Here is a 25,573-nt window from a genome sequence, read left to right as displayed (position 1 = left end):
ATCTAATATATTGGGGATCTTTTGACTGTCTAATGCATATGGCGGCCTCCCGACTATCTAATATATTGGGGATCTTTTGACTGTCTAATGCATATGGCGGCCTCCCGACTATCTAATATATTGGGGATCTTCTGACTGTCTAATGCATATGGCGGCCTCTCGACTATCTAATGTATATGGGGATCTTCTGATTGTCTAATGCATATGGCGGCCTCCCGACTATCTAATATATGGTGATATTCTGACTGTCTAATGCATATGGCGGCCTCCCGACTATCTAATATACATGGTGATCTTCTGACTGTCTAATGCATATGTATGGCGGCCTCCCGACTATCTAATATATGGGGATATTCTGACTGTCTAATGCATATGGCGGCCTCCCGACTATCTAATATATTGGGGATCTTTTGACTGTCTAATGCATATGGCGGCCTCCCGACTATCTAATATATTGGAGATCTTCTGACTGTCTAATGCATATGGCGGCCTCCCGACTATCTAATGTATATGGGGATCTTCTGACTGTCTAATGCATATGGCGGCCTCCCGACTATCTAATGTATATGGGGATCTTCTGACTGTCTAATGCATATGGCGGCCTCCCGACTATCTAATATATGGGGATATTCTGACTGTCTAATGCATATGGCGGCCTCCCGACTATCTAATATATGGGGATCTTCTGACTGTCTAATGCATATGGCGGCCTCCCGACTATCTAATATATATGGTGATCTTCTGACTGTCTAATGCATATGTATGGCGGCCTTCTGACTATCTAATATATTTGGGGATCTTCTGACTGTCTAATGCATATGGCGGCCTCCCGACTATCTAATATATTGGGGATCTTCTGACTGTCTAATGCATATGGCGGCCTCCCGACTATCTAATATATATGGTGATCTTCTGACTGTCTAATGCATATGGCGGCCTCCCGACCATCTAATGACAAGCCAGTGTTCCTCCAGCTGTTGAAAAACTGCACCCCTCAGCATGCACATTGTGCTGGGTCCTGTATGTGTAGGGATGGAATCAGATCAGGGAGAAGCTCAGCCCGGGCCCCTGGGTGGTGGCCCCTGATCTCAGCTCCTCTCCTCTCTGCTGGAAGCAATATGTAAATGAATAAAGAAAGTTCTTTGTGTTGCAGTCGCTCTGCTATCACTGGACGCTGCAGGATAATGTGCAGGGGGTGGAGAGGACGAGAGGGGTTGTACTTCTCCGCACTCTGCTGCCTGACACTCTACTCTGTGCTGGAGCTCCCGCTGCTGCTGGGTGGGGGCTACAAACTTCACATTGGGGCCATTTCCACCTCCTGTGACCATTGCCCTGGTGATCCTGGGAGGAGAGGTCCAGCCTGGTGTAGGGAGGAGGTCACAGGGGGCAGATGAGGGGCTCGCACAGGCTCCCGGGGGTCTCCATCTGCTGAGATTACACAGGAACTTGCCCATAGGATAAAGGATTTTGTGTGGGAAATACGAAGCTGAGAATGGAGCGGAGGAGAGGCTGGAGCTGCACCCTGGAGGTAACGCATTACAACCCCCACTTTCCTCTTTTGTCTCATTGTGACTGTGTCTGACATAGTTTTATGCTGTGCGATTCGCTGCAGAAGGGGTTAAGCGCTGAGCCGGTTACACATTAGCAGAGTGATGTAATGCCGCCATCTATTTTTGTGATAACCCTATTAAGCGAGTAGAGAGTTAGCCTTGGATTTGTATAAATGGAAGGAACAAGTGCCGGATTATAATAAAAGTGTAATCTGGTGTAGTCATTGTGTAACCTGGTGCGAAATTGTGTATTTATAGGTGATGGGGAACTGAGAGGGAACTGTGAGAACTTCTGCACTCAAGTTCCCCATAAAGTTTGGACTTAAGAGTAAATAGATACAACATTACAGTAATCAAAGTGGTATATGATGTAGGGCAGTGTTTCCCAACCATGGCGCCTCCAGCTGTTGTAAAACTATAACTCCCAGCATGCCCGGACAGCCAAGGGCTGTCCGGGCATGCTGGGAGTTGTAGTTTTGCAACAGCTGGAGGCATCTTGGTTGGGAAACACCGATGTAGGGAACCTGGATAATGGAGACATTTCAGGAGTCAGTCATTACTACAGTGTTTTTCAACCTAGTTGCCTCCGGTTGTTGCAAAACTACAACTCCCAGCACACTCCTGGGCATGGTGGGAGTTGTAGTTTTGCAACAGCTGGAGGAACCCTGGTTAGGAAACACTGATGTAGGGAACCTGTATAATGGAGACATTACAGGATTCAGTCCTTACTGCAGTGTTTCTCTATCTAGGGGCCTCCGGTTGTTACAAAACTACAACTCCCAGCACTCTCCTGGGCATGCTGGGAGTTGTAGTTTTGCAATAGCTGGAGGCACCCTGGTTGGAAAACACTGCCTTACTTTAACGTCAGTTCAGTCAAACACAACTAACATTCCTGTGCAGAGCATTATCACTCATTCCTGTGCAGAGCATAATCGCTCATTCCTGTGCAGAGCATAATCGCTCATTCCTGTGCAGAGCATTATCACTCATTCCTGTGCAGAGCATTATCGCTCATTCCTGTGCAGAGCATTATCGCTCATTCCTGTGCAGAGCATTATCGCTCATTCCTGTGCAGAGCATTATCGCTCATTCCTGTGCAGAGCATTATCGCTCATTCCTGTGCAGAGCATTATCGCTCATTCCTGTGCAGAGCATTATCACTCATTCCTGTGCAGAGCATAATCACTCATTCCTGTGCGGAGCATGGTCGCTCATTCCTGTGCAGAGCATGGTCGCTCATTCCTGTGCAGAGCATGGTCGCTCATTCCTGTGCAGAGCATGGTCGCTCATTCCTGTGCAGAGCATGGTCGCTCATTCCTGTGCAGAGCATGGTCGCTCATTCCTGTGCAGAGCATGGTCGCTCATTCCTGTGCAGAGCATGGTCGCTCATTCCTGTGCAGAGCATGGTCGCTCATTCCTGTGCAGAGCATGGTCGCTCATTCCTGTGCAGAGCATGGTCGCTCATTCCTGTGCAGAGCATGGTCGCTCATTCCTGTGCAGAGCATGGTCGCTCATTCCTGTGCAGAGCATGGTCGCTCATTCCTGTGCAGAGCATGGTCGCTCATTCCTGTGCAGAGCATGGTCGCTCATTCCTGTGCAGAGCATGGTCGCTCATTCATGTGCAGAGCATGGTCGCTCATTCATGTGCAGAGCATAATCGCTCATTCCTGTGCAGAGCATTATCGCTCATTCCTGTGCAGAGCATTATCGCTCATTCCTGTGCAGAGCATTATCGCTCATTCCTGTGCAGAGCATTATCGCTCATTCCTGTGCAGAGCATTATCGCTCATTCCTGTGCAGAGCATTATCGCTCATTCCTGTGCAGAGCATTATCGCTCATTCCTGTGCAGAGCATAATCGCTCATTCCTGTGCAGAGCATAATCGCTCATTCCTGTGCAGAGCATGATCGCTCATTCCTGTGCAGAGCATGATCGCTCATTCCTGTGCAGAGCACGATCGCTCATTCCTGTGCAGAGCATAATCGCTCATTCCTGTGCAGAGCATAATCGCTCATTCCTGTGCAGAGCATAATCGCTCATTCCTGTGCAGAGCATAATCGCTCATTCCTGTGCAGAGCATAATCGCTCATTCCTGTGCAGAGCATAATCGCTCATTCCTGTGCAGAGCATAATCGCTCATTCCTGTGCAGAGCATTATCGCTCATTCCTGTGCAGAGCATTATCGCTCATTCCTGTGCAGAGCATTATCGCTCATTCCTGTGCAGAGCATGATCGCTCATTCCTGTGCAGAGCATGATCGCTCATTCCTGTGCAGAGCATGATCGCTCATTCCTGTGCAGAGCATGATCGCTCATTCCTGTGCAGAGCATGATCGCTCATTCCTGTGCAGAGCATGATCGCTCATTCCTGTGCAGAGCATGATCGCTCATTCCTGTGCAGAGCATGATCGCTCATTCCTGTGCAGAGCATGATCGCTCATTCCTGTGCAGAGCATGATCGCTCATTCCTGTGCAGAGCATGATCGCTCATTCCTGTGCAGAGCATGATCGCTCATTCCTGTGCAGAGCATGATCGCTCATTCCTGTGCAGAGCATGATCGCTCATTCCTGTGCAGAGCATGATCGCTCATTCCTGTGCAGAGCATGATCGCTCATTCCTGTGCAGAGCATGATCGCTCATTCCTGTGCAGAGCATGATCGCTCATTCCTGTGCAGAGCATGATCGCTCATTCCTGTGCAGAGCATGATCGCTCATTCCTGTGCAGAGCATGATCGCTCATTCCTGTGCAGAGCATGATCGCTCATTCCTGTGCAGAGCATGATCGCTCATTCCTGTGCAGAGCATGATCGCTCATTCCTGTGCAGAGCATGATCGCTCATTCCTGTGCAGAGCATGATCGCTCATTCCTGTGCAGAGCATGATCGCTCATTCCTGTGCAGAGCATGATCGCTCATTCCTGTGCAGAGCATGATCGCTCATTCCTGTGCAGAGCATGGTCGCTCATTCCTGTGCAGAGCATGGTCGCTCATTCCTGTTCAGAGCATGGTCGCTCATTCCTGTTCAGAGCATTGTCGCTCATTCCTGTGCAGAGCATGATCGCTCATTCTTGTGCAGAGCGTTGTAACCTGTATAGCCACCTTTAGTTCTATACTGGCGATTTGTGTTCCGCTTGCCAGCGTAGATCATTGGAAAACACTTCCTTACTTCATAGAACAAACTTTAAAGGACAGTTCATCCAGACAGGACTATATGGACACAACTGTGCAGAGTGTCGCTCATTCCTTTGCGGAGCCTTGCCCTCTTTCTTGTGCGGAGCGGTGTGGCTCATTCTTGTGTGGAGCGTTGTGGCTCATTCTTTTGCAGAGCGGTGTGGCTCATTCCTGTGCGGAGCCTTGCCCTTATTCCTGTGCGGAGTGTTGTCCTTCATTCTTGTGCAGAGCGGTGTGGCTCATAACTACGGAGCGATGTGGCTCATAACTACGGAGCGATGTGGCTCATTACTGTGTGGAGCGTTGTTGCTCATTCTTGTGAGGAGTGGTGGGGCTCATAACTGTACGGAGCGGTGTTGCTCATTCTTTTGCAGAGCGGTGTGGCTCATTACTGTGCGGAACATTGTTGCTCATTCGGTCTGAGCGGTGTCGCTTATATCTGCGCAGCGTTGTTGTTCATTGCTGCGCAGCGGTCTCGCTCATTCCTGTGCAGAACATGGTCGCTTATTCCTGTGCAGAGCGGTCTCGCTCATTCCTGTGCAGAACATGGTCTCTTATTCCTGTGCAGAGCGGTCTCGCTCATTCCTGTGCAGAACATGGTCGCTTATTCCTGTGCAGAGCGGTGTGGCTCATTACTGTGCGGAACATTGTTGCTCATTCGGTCTGAGCGGTGTCGCTTATATCTGCGCAGCGGTGTCACTCATGTCTGTGCAGAACATGGTCGCTTATTCCTGTGCAGAGCAATGTAACGTGTACGGACACCATTAGTTCTATACAAGCATTTTCTGCTCCACTTACCAGCATTGATCAATTCAAATGTGATCTGTGGCCAATCTAAAGTCTGTGACCAATGGTGAACCCCTGGTCTAATCACTGTCCTCTTCCATGTAACTATGATTTGCTGTTAGGGCATGCTGGGTGCTGTAGTTGTGAAACAACTCAGCTGTCAAGGTATGCTGGGAGTTGTAGTTGTGCAAAAGCTTGCCTGTCAAGGTATGCTGTGCTGGGAGTTGTAGTTGTGCAACAGTTGGGATGTCAGGGCATGCTGGGAGTTGTAGTATTTAATCAGCTGAAGAGCCAAAAGTTGGAGAACACTGACAGGTTTGCTGGGAGTTTTGCAATAACAGGACTGTCACGTAGTTTGGCAACAATTTGACTTTCAGGACATGCTGGGAGTTTTGCAATAGTTGGAGAGCCTCAGGTTGGGGAACAAGATTTAGAGTTCCTATTGTGGCCTTAAAATTATTTTGCGAAAGTGTCATAGTAATTTGAACATTTTAGGAAACAATAAATATATGTAAATTTCATTCTATCCAATGTTGGGACCTTCCTGAGCTGCACACAGAGCGGGAACGTGTGGACCCTATATTAGGGACCTGCAGCCGTTTCCTCCTGTCGCACAGGATCCTGGTGACACTTCACTTCCTGCGTGTCCTGTCGCTTTGTTTTGAAGGAGCTCAGACCTATAGAAACTTCCACATGTTTTACCATTAACCGTTTGAGCCATGGAATTCGTGTGTCCCTGTGCCTGGCAGCTATGGGGTGCACCAGGGCTGAAGTAGTTAACATGTCACAAAGGGGGAAAAAATAAAAGGGCCTGAAAGAGCCGGGATAAGAATGTGACTCAGAGCAATGTCTCCTATTCATCTGCTAATGATCCGCAGGCAGGAAACCCAAACAAACAAACTTACAGGAGACATTTAAAGGGGCCGCTAAAGATGGCCGCTACCGCTCTTGGTGGTGTGGGGACGGGGAGCTGCCATTGGAGGCTTTGTGTTTTTGGCCGCTTGTCAGTGGGTCCATTCTGGAGTGGAGGAGCAGATTAGAGAGGGCCCCGGACGGCAGACAGAGACGCTTTTGTCTTCCTGGGACAATGACGCTGCCCTGGGATTGGCCGCATGTAGTCTTGTTCTCTTGTTTCCGCTCCCTTTATAGAAAGGGAAAAAACACAAGAGCTGGAGGTTCATAGAGGGACATGGGGGTGACGAGGGATAGTGAGACCCCAGATTCTATCCAGCAATGGCCATATCTATCTCTCATATGTATCTATCTCATATCTATCTTTATATCTCTATATCTCATATCTATCTATCTATCTCTCATATGTATCTATCTCATATCTATCTTATATCTCTATCTCATATCTATCTATCTATCTATCTCTCATATGTATCTATCTCATATCTATCTATCTCATATCTATCTCATATCTATCTTATATCTCTATATCTCATATCTATCTATCTCATATCTATCTATCTATCTTATATCTCATATCTATCTCATATCTATCTCATATCTATCTCATATCTATCTCATATCTATCTCTCTCATATCTATCTCTCTCATATCTATCTCTCTCATATCTATCTCTCTCATATCTATCTCTCTCATATCTATCTCTCTCATATCTATCTCTCTCATATGTATCTATCTCATATCTATCTTTATATCTCTATCTCATATCTATATATCTATCTTATATCTCTATATCTCATATCTATCTATCTCATATCTATCTATCTATCTATCTATCTCATATCTATCTATCTATCTCTCATATGTATCTATCTCATATCTATCTTATATCTCTATCTCATATCTATCTATCTCATATCTATCTTATATCTCTATCTCATATCTATCTATCTCATATCTGTTCATATCTATCTCATATCTATCTCATATCTATCTATCTCATATCTATCTCATATCTATTTATCTCATATCTATCTCATATCTATCTATCTCATATCTATCTCATATCTATTTATCTCATATCTATTTATCTCATATCTATCTATTTCATATCTATCTGTCTCATATCTATCTATCTCATATCTATCTCATATCTATCTCACATCTATCTATCTATCTCATATCTATCTATCTATCTCATATCTATCTATCTATCTCATATCTATCTATCTCATATCTATCTATTTATCTCATATCTATCTCATATCTATTTATCTCATATCTATCACATATCTATCTATTTATCTCATATCTATCTATCTCATATCTATCTGTCTCATATCTATCTATTGATCTATCTAAACAGGTAAATGCAGAAGTACTCACAAGAAGTGCTTTAGCATTTACTTGTTTGAATCCAGCCTGGGATCTCTGTACTTGACCCCATTCAAGGCTGTCAAGTGTTACAGTCATGCAGTAATATATATGTGGCCCCTGTAGCCATGTAGTAATATATATGAGGCCCCTGTAGTCATGCAGTGATATATATGTGGCCCCTCTGGTAAAGCAGTGACATATATGTGGTCCCTCTAGTCATGCAGTAATATATATGAGGCCCCTGTAGTCATGCAGTAATATATATGTGGCCCCTGTAGTCATGCAGTAATATATATGTGGCCCCTCTGGTAAGGCAGTGACATATATGTGGTCCCTCTAGTCATGCAGTAATATATAGGAGGCCCCTGTAGTCATGCAGTGACATATATGTGGCCCCTCTGGTAAGGCAGTGACATATATGTGGTCCCTCTTGTCATGCAGTAATATATATGAGGCCCCTGTAGTCATGCAGTAATATATATGTGGCCCCTCTGGTAAGGCAGTGACATATATGTGGCCCCTGTAGTCATGCAATTACATATTTGTGGCCCCTGTAGTCATGTGGAACATGGCTGGTAAAACTTTGACACTTTCCTGACCCTACATTTCTCCCTCACATTGTTAATCATTCCTTAGTGCTCAGTGCATCGGCCCTTAGAGGGGCTTTTCCCATCAGGACAATATCTACAGTCCTATAAGGGTATATGGATGATATAAAGGGGGAGCATAGAGACAGAAGAACCCCACAGGGATAGAGAGAGTCTGGCACTGGCCCCCATCATCTCCCTCAGTTTAGAGAGGGGCTTGTGGGGCCCTTGGCCGCTGTCTCATTGCTGGCATATAATAGGTTATGTTCAGCACATAAGGAGTGACCTGTTATCTCAGGAGGATCCCCCTTCTGTTCCTGCTCTGGAGATCACATGACCTTGACTACAGACACAAAAGCCAGGGGCCGGGCATGGTGCCAGCTTACCTGTCTTCACCCGCAGAGTCAGCTCCTCTAGTCTGGATTCCTTCTAGCTGAGTATTTCGGTAACACCACAGCCGTCGTAACGCAGTTGGCAGAGTTTCAGCTCCCATAAAGATTATTTCTGTTTTCTTATGTCACATCGGCTGAAGGACCAGGTGACAAATAGCAGAGCCGAGGAGTCGACGACTACACTGCGTCTGCTGCCATCGGTCTTGTTATTATGTGATAGAAAAGGGAAAGCTCCGCATGCCGGGACATCTGCAGGGACGTGACTGTATGGCTTCCTATAGATAGGAGCCTCTGTGTGACATTAGAGAAGTGTTTCCCAACTAGTGTGTCTCCAGCTGTTGCAAAACTACAATTCCCAGCATGCCCGGACAGCCGAAGGCTGTCCGGGCATGCTGGGAGTTGTAGTTTTGCAACAGCTGGAGGCACATTGGATGGGAAATACTGCATTAGTCATTTCTTAACACATGATCTTTATACTTGCAATCAAAATTCAATCAATATTCATTTAATCATTTAATTTAAAAAAATCTATATATTCTATTAAAATCTATTTTTCCTTTCTCACAGAAAATAAATAAAGGCAAGGATTCTGAGAACGTAATGGTTGCAACTTATTATCCAGCCTAATGGTTGCAATTTATTATCCAGCCAGCCCGACATCTTTCGCAAAAAGCTGCCTCATCAGGGAACGGTGGGCAACTGACCTGTAGCAGTATTTATGTGCATAAACGCCAACAAGAGTGTGACGTTGCATTATACCACAGTTGTTTTAGGTTTGCACTTTATTTTTTATTGGTGTTTATGCACATAAATACTGTTATGGCTTAGTCACCCACCATTCCCTGATGAAGCAGCTTTGCAAAACATGTTGGACTGGTGGGAGAGGGAGGTGCAACATCAGTGAACACATGATGAAGCCGGACACTTTGCTGTCTCTTTTTTGCAATCTTTTTTAATAGGAGCCCGGCCAAAGACAGTCGCAGTCTTTACATTTTTGGGGGGGAATTTGTTGTTGCTGAATTGTTGTTTCTACCACCTGGGACCTCACTGTTCCTTCGGCCATGATTTCTGTCTTTAACCTGTGACCTCTCAGGTGTTCAGTCCCTTTCATGCTCAGGTGGTGGCTGGTTAGTATGGGGAGAGGGAATGCGGGGACATTCTTCTCCACACGATGCTGTCTAGACAGATAAGCTGACATTTCTTATCAGAGCCTCAGGTAAGAACATCTGAGCTCATAAATGCTGGTCCTGATGGTGATACATCTGGAACCAACACTTCTGAACAATGCTAACCACTGAACCAACGTATACACATAACCAATAACCACTGAGCCAGCGTATACACATAACCAATAACTACTGAGCCAGCGTATACACATAACCAATAACCACTGAGCCAGCGTATACACATAACCAATAACCACTGAGCCAGCGTATACACATAACCAATAACCACTGAGCCAGCGCATACACATAGCCAATAACCACTGAGCCAGCGTATACACATAACCAATAACCACTGAGCCAGCGTATACACATAACCAATAACCACTGAGCAAGCGTATACACATAACCAATAACCACTGAGCAAGCGTATACACATAACCAATAACTACTGAGCCGGCGTATACACATAACCAATAACCACTGAGCCAGCGTATACACATAACCAATAACCACTGAGCCAACGTATACACATAACCAATAACCACTGAGCCAGCGTATACACATAACCAATAACCACTGAGCCAGCGTATACACATAACCAATAACCACTGAGCCGGCGTATACACACAACCAATAACCACTGAGCCGGCGTATACACATAACCAATAACCACTGAGCCGGCGTATACACATAACCAATAACCACTGAGCCGGCGTATACACACAACCAATAACCACTGAGCCAACGCATACACATAGCCAATAACCACTGAGCCAGCGTATACACATAACCAATAACCACTGAGCCAGCGTATACACGTAACCAATAACCACTGAGCCAGCGTATACACACAACCAATAACCACTGAGCCAGCGTATACACACAACCAATAACCACTGAGCCAGCGTATACACATAACCAATAACCACTGAGCCAACGTATACACATAACCAATAACCACTGAGCCAACGTATACACATAACCAATAACCACTGAGCCAACGTATACACATAACCAATAACCACTGAGCCAGCGTATGATCCTAACTGCTAAGTCAGCATTTTAAGCGAACCACAGAGCCAACATACAATCATACCCTCCGAGTCAGCATATGATCCTAACCGCTAAGCCAGCATTTGATACTAACCACTGAGCCAGCATACATTGTTAACCATTAAGTCAGTGTATAATCATAACCACTGAGCCAGCGTATAATGCTGTGCTAACCACTAAGTCAGTATGTCATTCTAACCACCAAGCCAGCATAGCATGCTAACCACTGATCCAGTGTAAACCGCTAATCACTAAGTCAATGTATTATCCTAACAAAGAAAAATATCCAGCACAGCAACCTAATACACAGGTGCACGCTGCTGTGGCAAATACAAAGTATATAAAAAAGAAGGTTGCAGCAGCACTCTTGGTAAAAAAAAATGGAGGCTGTTGGCGCACTTTTTGATCAAAATGTGTCCCGTCTCCCCCCCATCCACCATGCGGAGACGGCCTCATTTCGGATGGGACCCTAACACTCATTTCACTCACCTGCTGGGCATATGGCCTATGACTGGGTGACATGCTGGATCCACTATCAATTGGAAACAGGGAGGGGTGCACGGCTAGAGAGGCTGCCGCTCCGCCTAAATTCCACAGCAAAAGGAAAAATAACCAGCACAACTACCTAGTACACAGGTACACGCTGCTGTGGCAAACGCAAAGTATATAAAAAGGATACTATGTGGCTCTCCGGCTGTTGGAAAACTACAACTCCCATCGTACAGTAAGAGAAAGTATAGAAATAATTATTGATAGAGGAGCGCCCACAACGTAACAGGGGAAAGCTGTATTTTCAGCTCTATTCCTGGTGTTTCTTTGAATCGACCGTGACACAGTGTGACGGTATAATCCGCACTGCCCTCTCCTGAGCAGAACCAAGACAGTTACTCATTATATCTGATGTGAATCCATTATACTGGGGGCAGCTGCTTGGACTTGGTTGTGGGACAGGATCCAGCACTAGGGGGGGGGACACCAGACAGAACATTCTGCACATCCTGAATGTGCCGCTCTCCCAGTGCTGCCCCCATCAGACGTCTGTGTGACTGTTATTAGTCCCTAATCCTGCACCATGGACCACGTTCAACAATGTTAATCAATTGGGAGAGAGTCTCCAGCACCTGGCCGCTGCGTTATCCGCCTGTGCCTCCGTGCCAAGGTCATGACACATTCCTCGTACCAACGTGCAGCTGCCGACCGGGGGTGGTGGTGGGGTTGCTCGGGGGGTTTGGTACACGGGGGGTGATTACACTCCGACTATTACAGATGCACCACATGGCAGTGATCCAGCCATGTCACCAATGCTGCTTTCACACCATTTCCCTAAACTGTTTCCCAACCTGTGGCCAAACTACAACTCCCACTATTATTTGAGTCCCATTATGATGCGAGTTTTAGTTTTGCAACAGGTTGGAGAACATTGCCTTACAAGGTCTGAGGACTGTCAGCACATGATGGGAGTTGTAGTTTTGCAATAGCTGGAGAGCCACAGTATGGAGAACACTGAATTACAGTTCCTGAAGCCTGTCAGCACATGATGGGAGTTGTAGTTTTGCAATAGCTAGAGAGCCACAGTGTGGAGAACACTGGATTACAGGTCCTGAAGCCTGTCAGCACATGATGGGAGTTGTAGTTTTGCAACAGCTAGAGAGACACAGTATGGAGAACACAGTGTTCAGAACCTGTAATTCAGTGTTCTCCATACTGCGGCTCTCCAGCTGTTGCAAAACTACAACTCTCATCATGCCCTGACAGTCTTCAGAACCTGTAATTCAATCAGGGCATGATGGGAGTTGTAGTTTTGCAACAGCTGGAGAGCCACAGTATGGAGAACACTGAATTATAGGTTCTGAAGCCTGTCAAGGCATGATGGGAGTTGTAGTTTTGCAACAGCTAGAGAGCCACAGTGTGGAGAACACTGGATTACAGGTCCTGAAGCCTGTCAGCACATGATGGGAGTTGTAGTTTTGCAACAGCTAGAGAGATACAGTATGGAGAACAGTGTTCAGAATCTGTAATTCATTTGTTCTCCATACTGCGGCTCTCCAGCTGTTGCAAAACTACAACTCCCATCATGCCCTGACAGTCTTCAGAACCTGTAATTCAATCAGGGCATGATGGGAGTTGTAGTTTTGCAACAGCTAGAGAGCCACAGTATGGAGAACACTGAATTATTAAGCTGATAGCTATCGGGTCATGCTGAGAACTGTGGTTTTGCAACAACAGGGCCGTCAAGGCATGATGGGTTTGCAACAATTCGGCATGTTGGAAGTCCTATTTTTGCCTCAGCTCAGTCGTCAGAGCATGTTAGGAGTTGTAGTTTTACAACAGTTGGAAGTCATAGCTTTGAAACACATTGGAAAATGCTTTGTTGTAGGTTTTGATTGTATCACAGGAATAGATACTTCAGCAGTGACCGGCGGGGCTCGGTGTGCAGTGATACAATTCTTTCCATGTGGATTGCTTTCAGTGCATGATGAGAGTTGTAGTTGTGTAACAACAAGTTAGAGAAGACTTTACCGGTTATCAAGTTATGACTCTAATGAGGCGTTTCCCAACCAGCGTGCCTCCAGCTGTTGCAAAACTACAGCTCCCAGCATGCCCGGACAGCCTTTGGCTGTCCGGGCATGCTGGGAGTTGTAGTTTTGCAAGCTGATGTTGGCGTACACTGCTCACATTCCGTAGATCCGTTATCATCGCCCGGTGGGTGAATCGATTTGTTGCTAGCTGTGATTGACAGGTGACCTTGTGTGCGGACAATGGTGGCACAGTTACACATGGCACTTGGCTGCTATTCCATCATTCTGTGATAAGGATGCGGGTGGCCGGAGGGGCTGATAATATTATATAACACTGGAGGGATTGTGTTACTATTACATCCTGTTCAGAGAAACAAAGTCAATGTTTTATAGAGCCCTGATATGGGAGGTGGCGTCCACCGGTCACAGTCACTGCTGGATGGTTTGTTACAGCTTTATCTGCAGCTAAAGGACATTACAAGGCAAATCCACCACATGTGTAATATATCACTGATGGACTGTATAATATATATATATATCACTGATTACTGATGGACTGTATAATATATATATATATCACTGATTACTGATGGACTGTATAATATATATATATATCACTGATTACTGATGGACTGTATAATATATATATATATATCACTGATTACTGATGGACTGTATAATATATATATCACTGATTACTGATGGACTGTATAATATATATATATATATATCACTGATTACTGATGGACTGTATAATATATATATATATCACTGATTACTGATGGACTGTATAATATATATATATATATCACTGATGGACTGTATAATATATATATATCACTGATTACTGATGGACTGTATAATATATATATATATATCACTGATTACTGATGGACTGTATAATATATATATATATATCACTGATTACTGATGGACTGTATAATATATATATATATATATCTCACTGATTACTGATGGACTGTATAATATATATATATATATATCACTGATTACTGATGGACTGTATAATATATATATATATCACTGATTACTGATGGACTGTATAATATATATATATATATATCACTGATTACTGATGGACTGTATAATATATATATCACTGATTACTGATGGACTGTATAATATATATATATATCACTGATTACTGATGGACTGTATAATATATATATATATATATATCACTGATTACTGATGGACTGTATAATATATATATATATATCACTGATTACTGATGGACTGTATAATATATATATATATATCACTGATTACTGATGGACTGTATAATATATATATATATATATATATCACTGATTACTGATGGACTGTATAATATATATATATATATCACTGATTACTGATGGACTGTATAATATATATATATATATATATATATATATCACTGATTACTGATGGACTGTATAATATATATATATATATATATATCACTGATTACTGATGGACTGTATAATATATATATATATATATCACTGATTACTGATGGACTGTATAATATATATATATATCACTGATTACTGATGGACTGTATAATATATATATATATCACTTATTACTGATGGACTGTATAATATATATATATATCACTGATTACTGATGGACTGTATAATATATATATATATCACTGATGGACTGTATAATATATATATATCACTGATTACTGATGGACTGTATAATATATATATATATATATATATCACTGATTACTGATGGACTGTATAATATATATATATCACTGATGGACTGTATAATATATATATATATCACTGATTACTGATGGACTGTATAATATATATATATATATCACTGATTACTGATGGACTGTATAATATATATATATATCACTGATTACTGATGGACTGTATAATATATATATATATATCACTGATTACTGATGGACTGTATAATATATATATATATATATATCACTGATTACTGATGGACTGTATAATATATATATATCACTGATTACTGATGGACTGTATAATATATATATATCACTGATTACTGATGGACTGTTATATACAGTCCATCAGTAATCAGTGATGTGTGTGTATATATATATATTATACAGTCCATCAGTAATCAGTGATATATATATATATATATATATATTATACAGTCCATCAGTAATCAGTTATATATATATATATATATTATACAGTCCATCAGTAATCAGTGATATATATATATATATTATACAGTCCATCAGTAATCAGTGATATATATATATATTATACAGTCCATCAGTAATCAGTGATATATATATATTATACAGTCCATCAGTAATCAGTGATATATATATATTATACAGTCCATCAGTAATCAGTGATATATATATATATTATACAGTCCATCAGTAATCAGTGATATATATATATATATTATACAGTCCATCAGTAATCAGTGATATATATATATATATTATACAGTCCATCAGTAATCAGTGATATATATATATATTATACAGTCCATCAGTAATCAGTGATATATATATATATATATATATTATACAGTCCATCAGTAATCAGTGATATATATATATATATTATACAGTCCATCAGTAATCAGTGATATATATATATATATATATTATACAGTCCATCAGTAATCAGTGATATATATATATATATATATTATACAGTCCATCAGTAATCAGTGATATATATATATATTATACAGTCCATCAGTGATATATATATATATATATATATATATATTATACAGTCCATCAGTAATCAGTGATATATATATATATATATATATATATTATACAGTCCATCAGTAATCAGTGATATATATATATATTATACAGTCCATCAGTAATCAGTGATATATATATATTATACAGTCCATCAGTAATCAGTGATATATATATATTATACAGTCCATCAGTAATCAGTGATATATATATATTATACAGTCCATCAGTGATATATATATATATATATATTATACAGTCCATCAGTAATCAGTGATATATATATATATTATACAGTCCATCAGTAATCAGTGATATATATTATACAGTCCATCAGTAATCAGTGATATATATAAATATATTATACAGTCCATCAGTAATCAGTGATATATATATATTATACAGTCCATCAGTAATCAGTGATATATATATATTATACAGTCCATCAGTAATCAGTGATATATATATATATATTATACAGTCCATCAGTAATCAGTGATATATATATATATATTATACAGTCCATCAGTAATCAGTGATATATATATATATATTATACAGTCCATCAGTAATCAGTGATATATATATATATATTATACAGTCCATCAGTAATCAGTGATATATATATATATTATACAGTCCATCAGTAATCAGTGATATATATATATTTTACAGTCCATCAGTAATCAGTGATATATATATATTATACAGTCCATCAGTAATCAGTGATATATATATATATATATTATACAGTCCATCAGTAATCAGTGATATATATATATATATATATTATACAGTCCATCAGTAATCAGTGATATATATATATATATATATATTATACAGTCCATCAGTAATCAGTGATATATATATATATATTATACAGTCCATCAGTAATCAGTGATATATATATATATATTATACAGTCCATCAGTAATCAGTGATATATATATATATTATACAGTCCATCAGTAATCAGTGATATATATATATTTTACAGTCCATCAGTAATCAGTGATATATATATATTATACAGTCCATCAGTAATCAGTGATATATATATATATTATACAGTCCATCAGTAATCAGTGATATATATATATATATATATATATATATATATATATATTATACAGTCCATCAGTAATCAGTGATATATATTATACAGTCCATCAGTAATCAGTGATATATATAAATATATTATACAGTCCATCAGTAATCAGTGATATATATATATTATACAGTCCATCAGTAATCAGTGATATATATATATATATATTATACAGTCCATCAGTAATCAGTGATATATATATATATATTATACAGTCCATCAGTAATCAGTGATATATATATATATATTATACAGTCCATCAGTAATCAGTGATATATATATATATTATACAGTCCATCAGTAATCAGTGATATATATATATTTTACAGTCCATCAGTAATCAGTGATATATATATATTATACAGTCCATCAGTAATCAGTGATATATATATATATATATATATATATATATATATATTATACAGTCCATCAGTAATCAGTGATATATATATATATTATACAGTCCATCAGTAATCAGTGATATATATATATATATATATATATATATATTATACAGTCCATCAGTAATCAGTGATATATATATATATATTATACAGTCCATCAGTAATCAGTGATATATATATATTTTACAGTCCATCAGTAATCAGTGATATATATATATTATACAGTCCATCAGTAATCGGAGATATATATATATATATATATATATATTATACAGTCCATCAGTAATCAGTGATATATATATATATATTATACAGTCCATCAGTAATCAGTGATATATATATATATTATACAGTCCATCAGTAATCAGTGATATATATATATTATACAGTCCATCAGTAATCAGTGATATATATATATATATATATATATATATATATTATACAGTCCATCAGTAATCAGTGATATATATATATATTATACAGTCCATCAGTAATCAGTGATATATATATATTATACAGATCATCAGTAATCAGTGATATATATATATATTATACAGTCCATCAGTAATCAGTGATATATATATATTATACAGTCCATCAGTAATCAGTGATATATATATATATATATATATATATATTATACAGTCCATCAGTAATCAGTGATATATATATATATTATACAGTCCATCAGTAATCAGTGATATATATATATATTATACAGTCCATCAGTAATCAGTGATATATATATATATTATACAGTCCATCAGTAATCAGTGATATATATATATATATTATACAGTCCATCAGTAATCAGTGATATATATATATTATACAGATCATCAGTAATCAGTGATATATATATATATATATATTATACAGTCCATCAGTAATCAGTGATATATATATATTATACAGTCCATCAGTAATCAGTGATATATATATATATATATATATATATATTATACAGTCCATCAGTAATCAGTGATATATATATATATATATATATATTATACAGTCCATCAGTAATCAGTGATATATATATATATTATACAGTCCATCAGTAATCAGTGATATATATATATATATTATACAGTCCATCAGTAATCAGTGATATATATATATTATACAGATCATCAGTAATCAGTGATATATATATATATATATATTATACAGTCCATCAGTAATCAGTGATATATATATATTATACAGTCCATCAGTAATCAGTGATATATATATATATATATATATATATATTATACAGTCCATCAGTAATCAGTGATATATATATATATATATATATATTATACAGTCCATCAGTAATCAGTGATATATATATATATATATATATATATATATATATATATTATACAGTCCATCAGTAATCAGTGATATATATATATATATATATATATATATATATATATATATATATTATACAGTCCATCAGTAATCAGTGATATCATGCTGCCTCCATCCCGCTGGTGTCCCATTTGATGCAGACTCTGTCCTTCCCGACTCTGACTGTCTCTCTGACGGTCTCAGTCTCTCTCTTGTCTCTGACCCCTTACTGTCTAAATGTTTATGATCGATCTTACATCTGATGCATTAGTTGTTGTGTTGGTATTATTGTGTTTAGTGTGGAATCTCTCTTTAGTATATATAGCAGTAGCTTCATGTCTGTGCCCGTCCGGAGGTTGGCAGCCTGCCCTTCTTTCTTATGTTCTTCCTGCATTCCTTCGGCTTCTGTTATCCATAAATACATAATGATATCACTGCAGGTACCTGCACCACCATGTCCTGTTTTATATCTGTGCCCAACAGGAGCATGGCAGACTACACTGTGCCTTCTCATCTGCTCTGCCAGTAGTATACTGTGCACCCTCACATGCTGTGCCAGGAGTATACTGTGCCCCCTCACATGCTGTGCTAGGAGTACACTGTGCCCCCTCACCTGCTTTGCTAGGAGTATACGGAGCCCCCTCACCTGCTTTGCCAGGAGTATACGGAGCCCCCTCACTTGCTGTGCCAGGAGTACACTGTGCCCCTCATCTGCTGTGCCAGGAGTACACTGTGCCCCTCATCTGCTGTGCCAGGAGTACACTGTGCCCCCTCATCTGCTGTGCCAGGAGTACTCTGTGCCCCCTCACCCTCTGTGCCAGGAGTATACGGAGCCCCTCATCTGCTCTGCCAGGAGTACACTGTGCCCCCTCACCTGCTGATCCAGGAGTACACTGTGCCCTTCATCTGCTCTGCCAGGAGTACTCTGTGCCCCCTCACCTGCTGTACCAGGAGTACACTGTGCCCCCTCATCTTCTCTGCCAGGAGTATACTGTGCCCCCTCACCTCCTGTGTCAGGAGTAAACTGTGCCCCATTACCTGCTGTGCCAAGAGTATACTGTGCCCCCTCACCTGCTGTACCAGGAGTATACTTTGCCCCCTCACCTGCCTTACAAGGAGTACACTGTGCCCCCTCACCTGCCTTACAAGGAGTACACTGTGCCCCCTCACCTGCTCTGCAAGGAGTACACTGTGCCCCCTCACCTGCTCTGCAAGGAGTACACTGTGCCCCCTCACCTGCTGTGCCAGGAGTACACTGTGCCCCCTAACCTGCTGTGCCAGGAGTACACTTTGCCCCCCTCACCTGCTGTGCCAGGAGTACACTTTGCCCCCCTCACCTGCTGTGCCAGGAGTACACTGTGCCCCCCTCACCTGCTGTGCCAGGAGTATACTGTGCCCCTTTTCCTGTTGTGCCAGGAGTACACTGTGCCCCTCATCTGCTCTGCCAGGAGTATACTGTGCCCCATACCTGCTGTGCCAATAGTACTCTGTCCCCCCCCTCACCTGCTGTGCCAGGAGTATACTGTGCCCCCTCACCTGCTGTGCCAGGAGTATACTGTGCACCATTACCTTCTGTGCCAGGAGTATACTGTGCCCCATTACCTTCTGTGCCAGTAGTATACTGTGCCTCCTCACCTGCTGTGCCAGGAGTACACTGTGCCCCCTCACCTTCAGTGCCAGGAGTACACTGTGCCCCCTCACCTTCAGTGCCAGGAGTACACTGTGCCCCCTCACCTGCTGTGCTAGGAGTACACTGTGCCCCCTCACCTTCAGTGCCAGGAGTATACTTTGCCCCCTCACCTGCCTTACCAGGAGTATACTGTGCCCCCTCACCTATTCTGCAAGGAGTACACTGTGCCCCCTCACCTGCTGTGCCAGGAGTACACTGTGCCCCCTCACCTGCTTTGCCAGGAGTACACTGTGCCCCCTCACCTGCTGTGCCAGGAGTACACTGTGCCCCCCTCACCTGCTGTGCCAGGAGTACACTGTGCCCCCCTCACCTGCTGTGCCAGAAGTATACTGTGCCCCCCTCACCTGCTGTGCCAGAAGTATACTGTGCCCCCTCACCTGCTGTGCCAGGAGTACACTGTGCCCCCTCACCTGATTTGCCAGGAGTACACTGTGCCTCCTCACCTGAAGTGCCAGGAGTACACTGTGCCCCCTCACCTTCAGTGCCAGGAGTACACTGTGCCCCCTCACCTTCAGTGCCAGAAGTACACTGTGCCCCCTCACCTGCTTTGCCAGGAGTACACTGTGCCCCCTCACCTGCTGTGCCAGGAGTACACTTTGCCCCCCTCACCTGCTGTGCCAGGAGTACACTGTGCCCCCCTCACCTGCTGTGCCAGGAGTATACTGTGCCCCTTTTCCTGTTGTGCCAGGAGTACACTGTGCCCCTCATCTGCTCTGCCAGGAGTATACTGTGCCCCCATACCTGCTGTGCCAAGAGTACACTGTCCCCCCCCTCACCTGCTGTGCCAGGAGTACACTGTGCCTCCTCACCTGAAGTGCCAGGAGTACACTGTGCCCCCTCACCTTCAGTGCCAGGAGTACACTGTGCCCCCTCACCTTCAGTGCCAGGAGTACACTGTGCCCCCTCACCTTCAGTGCCAGGAGTACACTGTGCCCCCTCACCTGCTTTGCCAGGAGTACACTGTGCCCCCTCACCTGCTGTGCCAGGAGTACACTTTGCCCCCCTCACCTTCTGTGCCAGGAGTACACTGTGCCCCCCTCACCTGCTGTGCCAGGACTATACTGTGCCCCTTTTCCTGTTGTGCCAGGAGTACACTGTGCCCCTCATCTGCTCTGCCAGGAGTATACTGTGCCCCCATACCAGCTGTGCCAAGAGTACACTGTCCCCCCCTCACCTGCTGTGCAAGGAGTAAACTGTGCCCCATTACCTGCTGTGCCAGGAGTATACTGTGCCCCATTACCTTCTGTGCCAGGAGTATACTGTGCCCCATTACCTTCTGTGCCAGGAGTATAATGTGCCCCCTCACCTGCTGTGCCAGGAGTATACTGTGCTCCATCACCTTCTGTTTCCAGGAGTATACTATGCTCCCTCACCTGCTGTGCCAGGAGTAGACTGTGCCCCCTCACCTGCTGTGCCAGAAGTACACTGTGCCCCCTGACCTGCTGTGCCAGGAGTACACTGTGCCCCCTGACCTGCTGTGCCAGGAGTACACTGTGCCCCCTGACCTGATTTGCCAGGAGTACACTGTGCCCCCTCACCTGATTTGCCAGGAGTACACTGTGCCCCCTCACCTTCAGTGCCAGGAGTACACTGTGCCCCCTCACCTACAGTGCCAGGAGTACACTGTGCCCCCTCACCTACAGTGCCAGGAGTACACTGTGCCCCCTCACCTGCTGTGCCAGGAGTACACTGTGCCCCCTCACCTGCTGTGCCAGGAGTACACTGTGCCCCCTCACCTGCTGTGCCAGGAGTACACTGTGCCCCCTCACCTGCTGTGCCAGGAGTATACTGTGCCCCCCCCCTCACCTTCTGTGCCAGGAGTATACGGTGCCCCCTCACCTGCTTTGCCTGGAGTACACTGTGCCCCCTCACCTGCTTTGCCAGGAGTACACTGTGCCCCCTCACCTGCTTTGCCAGGAGTACACTGTGCCCCCTCACCTGCTTTGCCAGGAGTATATGGTGCCCCCTCACCTGCTTTGCCAGGAGTACACTGTGCCCCCTCACCTGCTTTGCCAGGAGTACACTGTGCCCCCTCACCTGCTGTACTAGGAGTAGACTGGGTTATATTTGGGATTATGTTATTTGTATGATTATACTACTATTGTTTTTTTGTGAGTTATATTTGGGATTATGTTGGGTTATTTGTATGATTATACTACTATTGGGTTATTTGTATGATTATACTACTATTGTTTTTTGTGAGGTTATATATGGAATTATGTTGGGTTATTTGTATGATTATACTACTATTATTTATGAGGTTATATATGGAATTATGTTGGGTTATTTGTATGATTATGCTACTATTGTTTTTTGTGGGGTTATATATGGGATTATGTTGGGTTATTTGTATGATTATACTACTATTGTTTTTTTGTGAGTTATATTTGGAATTATGTTGGGTTATTTGTATGATTATACTGCGATTGTTTTTTATGGGGTTATATAAGGAATTTTGTTGAGTTATTTGTATGATTATACTACTATTGGGTTATTTGTGGGGTTATATTTGGGATTATGTTGTGTTATTTGTATGATTATACTACTATTGTTTTTTGTGAGGTTATATATGGGATTATGTCGGGTTATTTGTATGATTATACTACTATTGGGTTATTTGTGGGGTTATACATGGAATTATATTGGGTTATTTGTATGATTATACTACTATTGTTTTTTGTGAGGTTATATATGGAATTATGTTGGGTTATTTGTATGATTATACTACTATTGGTTTACTTGTGAGTTATATTTGGGATTATGTTGGGTTATTTGTATGATTATACTACTATTGCTTTTTGTGGGATTATATATGGAATTATGTTGGGTTATTTGTATGATTATACTACTATTGCTTTTTGTGGGGTTATATATGGAATTATGATGGGTTATTTGTATGATTATACTACTAATGTTTTTTGTGGGGTTATATATGGAATTATGATGGGTTATTTGTATGGGTATACTACTATTGCTTTTTGTGGGGTTATATATTGAATTATGATGGGTTATTTGTATGATTATACTACTAATGCTTTTTGTGGGGTTATATATTGGATTATGATGGGTTATTTGTATGGGTATACTACTATTGCTTTTTGTGGGGTTATATATGGAATTATGATGGGTTATTTGTATGGGTATACTACTAATGCTTTTTGTGGGGTTATATATTGGATTATGATGGGTTATTTGTATGGGTATACTACTAATGCTTTTTGTGGGGTTATATATGGAATTATGATGGGTTATTTGTATGGGTATACTACTATTGCTTTTTGTGGGGTTATATATGGAATTATGATGGGTTATTTGTATGGGTATACTACTATTGCTTTTTGTGGGGTTATATATTGAATTATGATGGGTTATTTGTATGGGTATACTACTATTGCTTTTTGTGGGGTTATATATGGAATTATGATGGGTTATTTGTATGGGTATACTACTATTGCTTTTTGTGGGGTTATATATTGGATTATGATGGGTTATTTGTATGGGTATACTACTATTGCTTTTTGTGGGGTTATATATGGAATTATGATGGGTTATTTGTATGGGTATACTACTAATGCTTTTTGTGGGGTTATATATTGGATTATTATGGGTTATTTGTATGGGTATACTACTAATGCTTTTTGTGGGGTTATATATTGGATTATGATGGGTTATTTGTATGGGTATACTACTATTGCTTTTTGTCGGGTTATATATGGAATTATGATGGGTTATTTGTATGGGTATACTACTAATGAATTATTTTTGGAGTTTGAGACGTCCCTGGATCCTTCCACTGAGCTGTGTACGTGTGGGGGCAGAACAGTGGTATACGGGGAATATATTAGATTGGAAATATAAAGTCTATTTTTATGTGTCCTCCGCTGCCCCCACACTGCATGTCCTGGGAACATGAGGAGTCCTTATACACGAATATCATGTACCCGCCAGACCGATGGCAAATGAGGCCTGAGAACCGCCTCATAGATGGGATATACTCCAGGGACAGGCTCTGGAAATAGTGCCATATTACACGCCAGAGGATTAGATACAGTGGCCTAGCAGGTGGTATCACACATGATAGGCCTAGATACACTGACAGAAGACAGTAGCACACATGATTCGCTGTATGTCTTGTTGTCTTTTGTAAGATGTCTCTGAAAGGATCTCCCCCAGGTGCTGATGACTTTCCTCGCGCTCTGATGATTCTGTATACATTCCTTCTCTTCTTCCCTATCCTTTTTTTCTTCTTCTTTTTCTTCCATCATCTTCCCCCTTCCTTCATCATCTTCTTCCTCTTTTTTTCTTTCATCTTCTTTGTCTTCATCCTCCTCTTCCTTCATCTTCTTTTTCCTCCACTTCCTTCATCATCATCATCATCATCATCATCATCATCATCATCCTCCTCATCTTCCTTCATCATGATCATCTTCCTCCTCTTCCTTCATCATGATTGTCTTCCTCCTCTTCCTTCATCATCGTCTTCCTCCTCTTCCTTCATTATTGTCTTCCTCCTCTTCTTTCATCATCATCTTCCTCCTCTTCCTTCATTATTATCTTCTTCCTCCTCCTCCTTCATTATTATTTTCTTCTTCCTCCTTCTTTCTCTTCTTTTCCTTTTTCCTCCTACTCTTCCTTCCTTCATCTTCCTCCATCTCCTTTCTCCTCTTCCTTCATCTTCTTCTTTCTCCTGCGGTGAGGAGGCTGGTGATGCAGAGCCGCGGTGAGGAGGCTGGTGATGCAGAGCCGCGGTGAGGAGGCTGGTGATGCAGAGCCGCGGTGAGGAG

At 41.6% G+C, this 25,573-nt stretch overlaps 1 long non-coding RNA gene across 1 annotated transcript in view; it reads left to right on the top strand.

Annotated features, from left to right (window-relative positions):
• The first annotated feature begins 1,213 nt into the window (after nucleotides 1–1,213).
• The window catches only part of LOC130343835 (uncharacterized), an 82,843-nt gene continuing 58,483 nt past the window's right edge, over nucleotides 1,214–25,573 (top strand). Inside the window, exon 1 of the long non-coding RNA XR_008882996.1 lies at nucleotides 1,214–1,528. This is a non-coding gene — a long non-coding RNA (uncharacterized LOC130343835). The remainder of the gene's footprint in view (nucleotides 1,529–25,573) is intronic.

Source organism: Hyla sarda, unplaced genomic scaffold (assembly GCF_029499605.1).
Source record: "Hyla sarda isolate aHylSar1 unplaced genomic scaffold, aHylSar1.hap1 scaffold_69, whole genome shotgun sequence".
Taxonomy (NCBI): domain Eukaryota; kingdom Metazoa; phylum Chordata; class Amphibia; order Anura; family Hylidae; genus Hyla; species Hyla sarda.
This window is presented reverse-complemented; position numbering and strand designations above follow the sequence as displayed.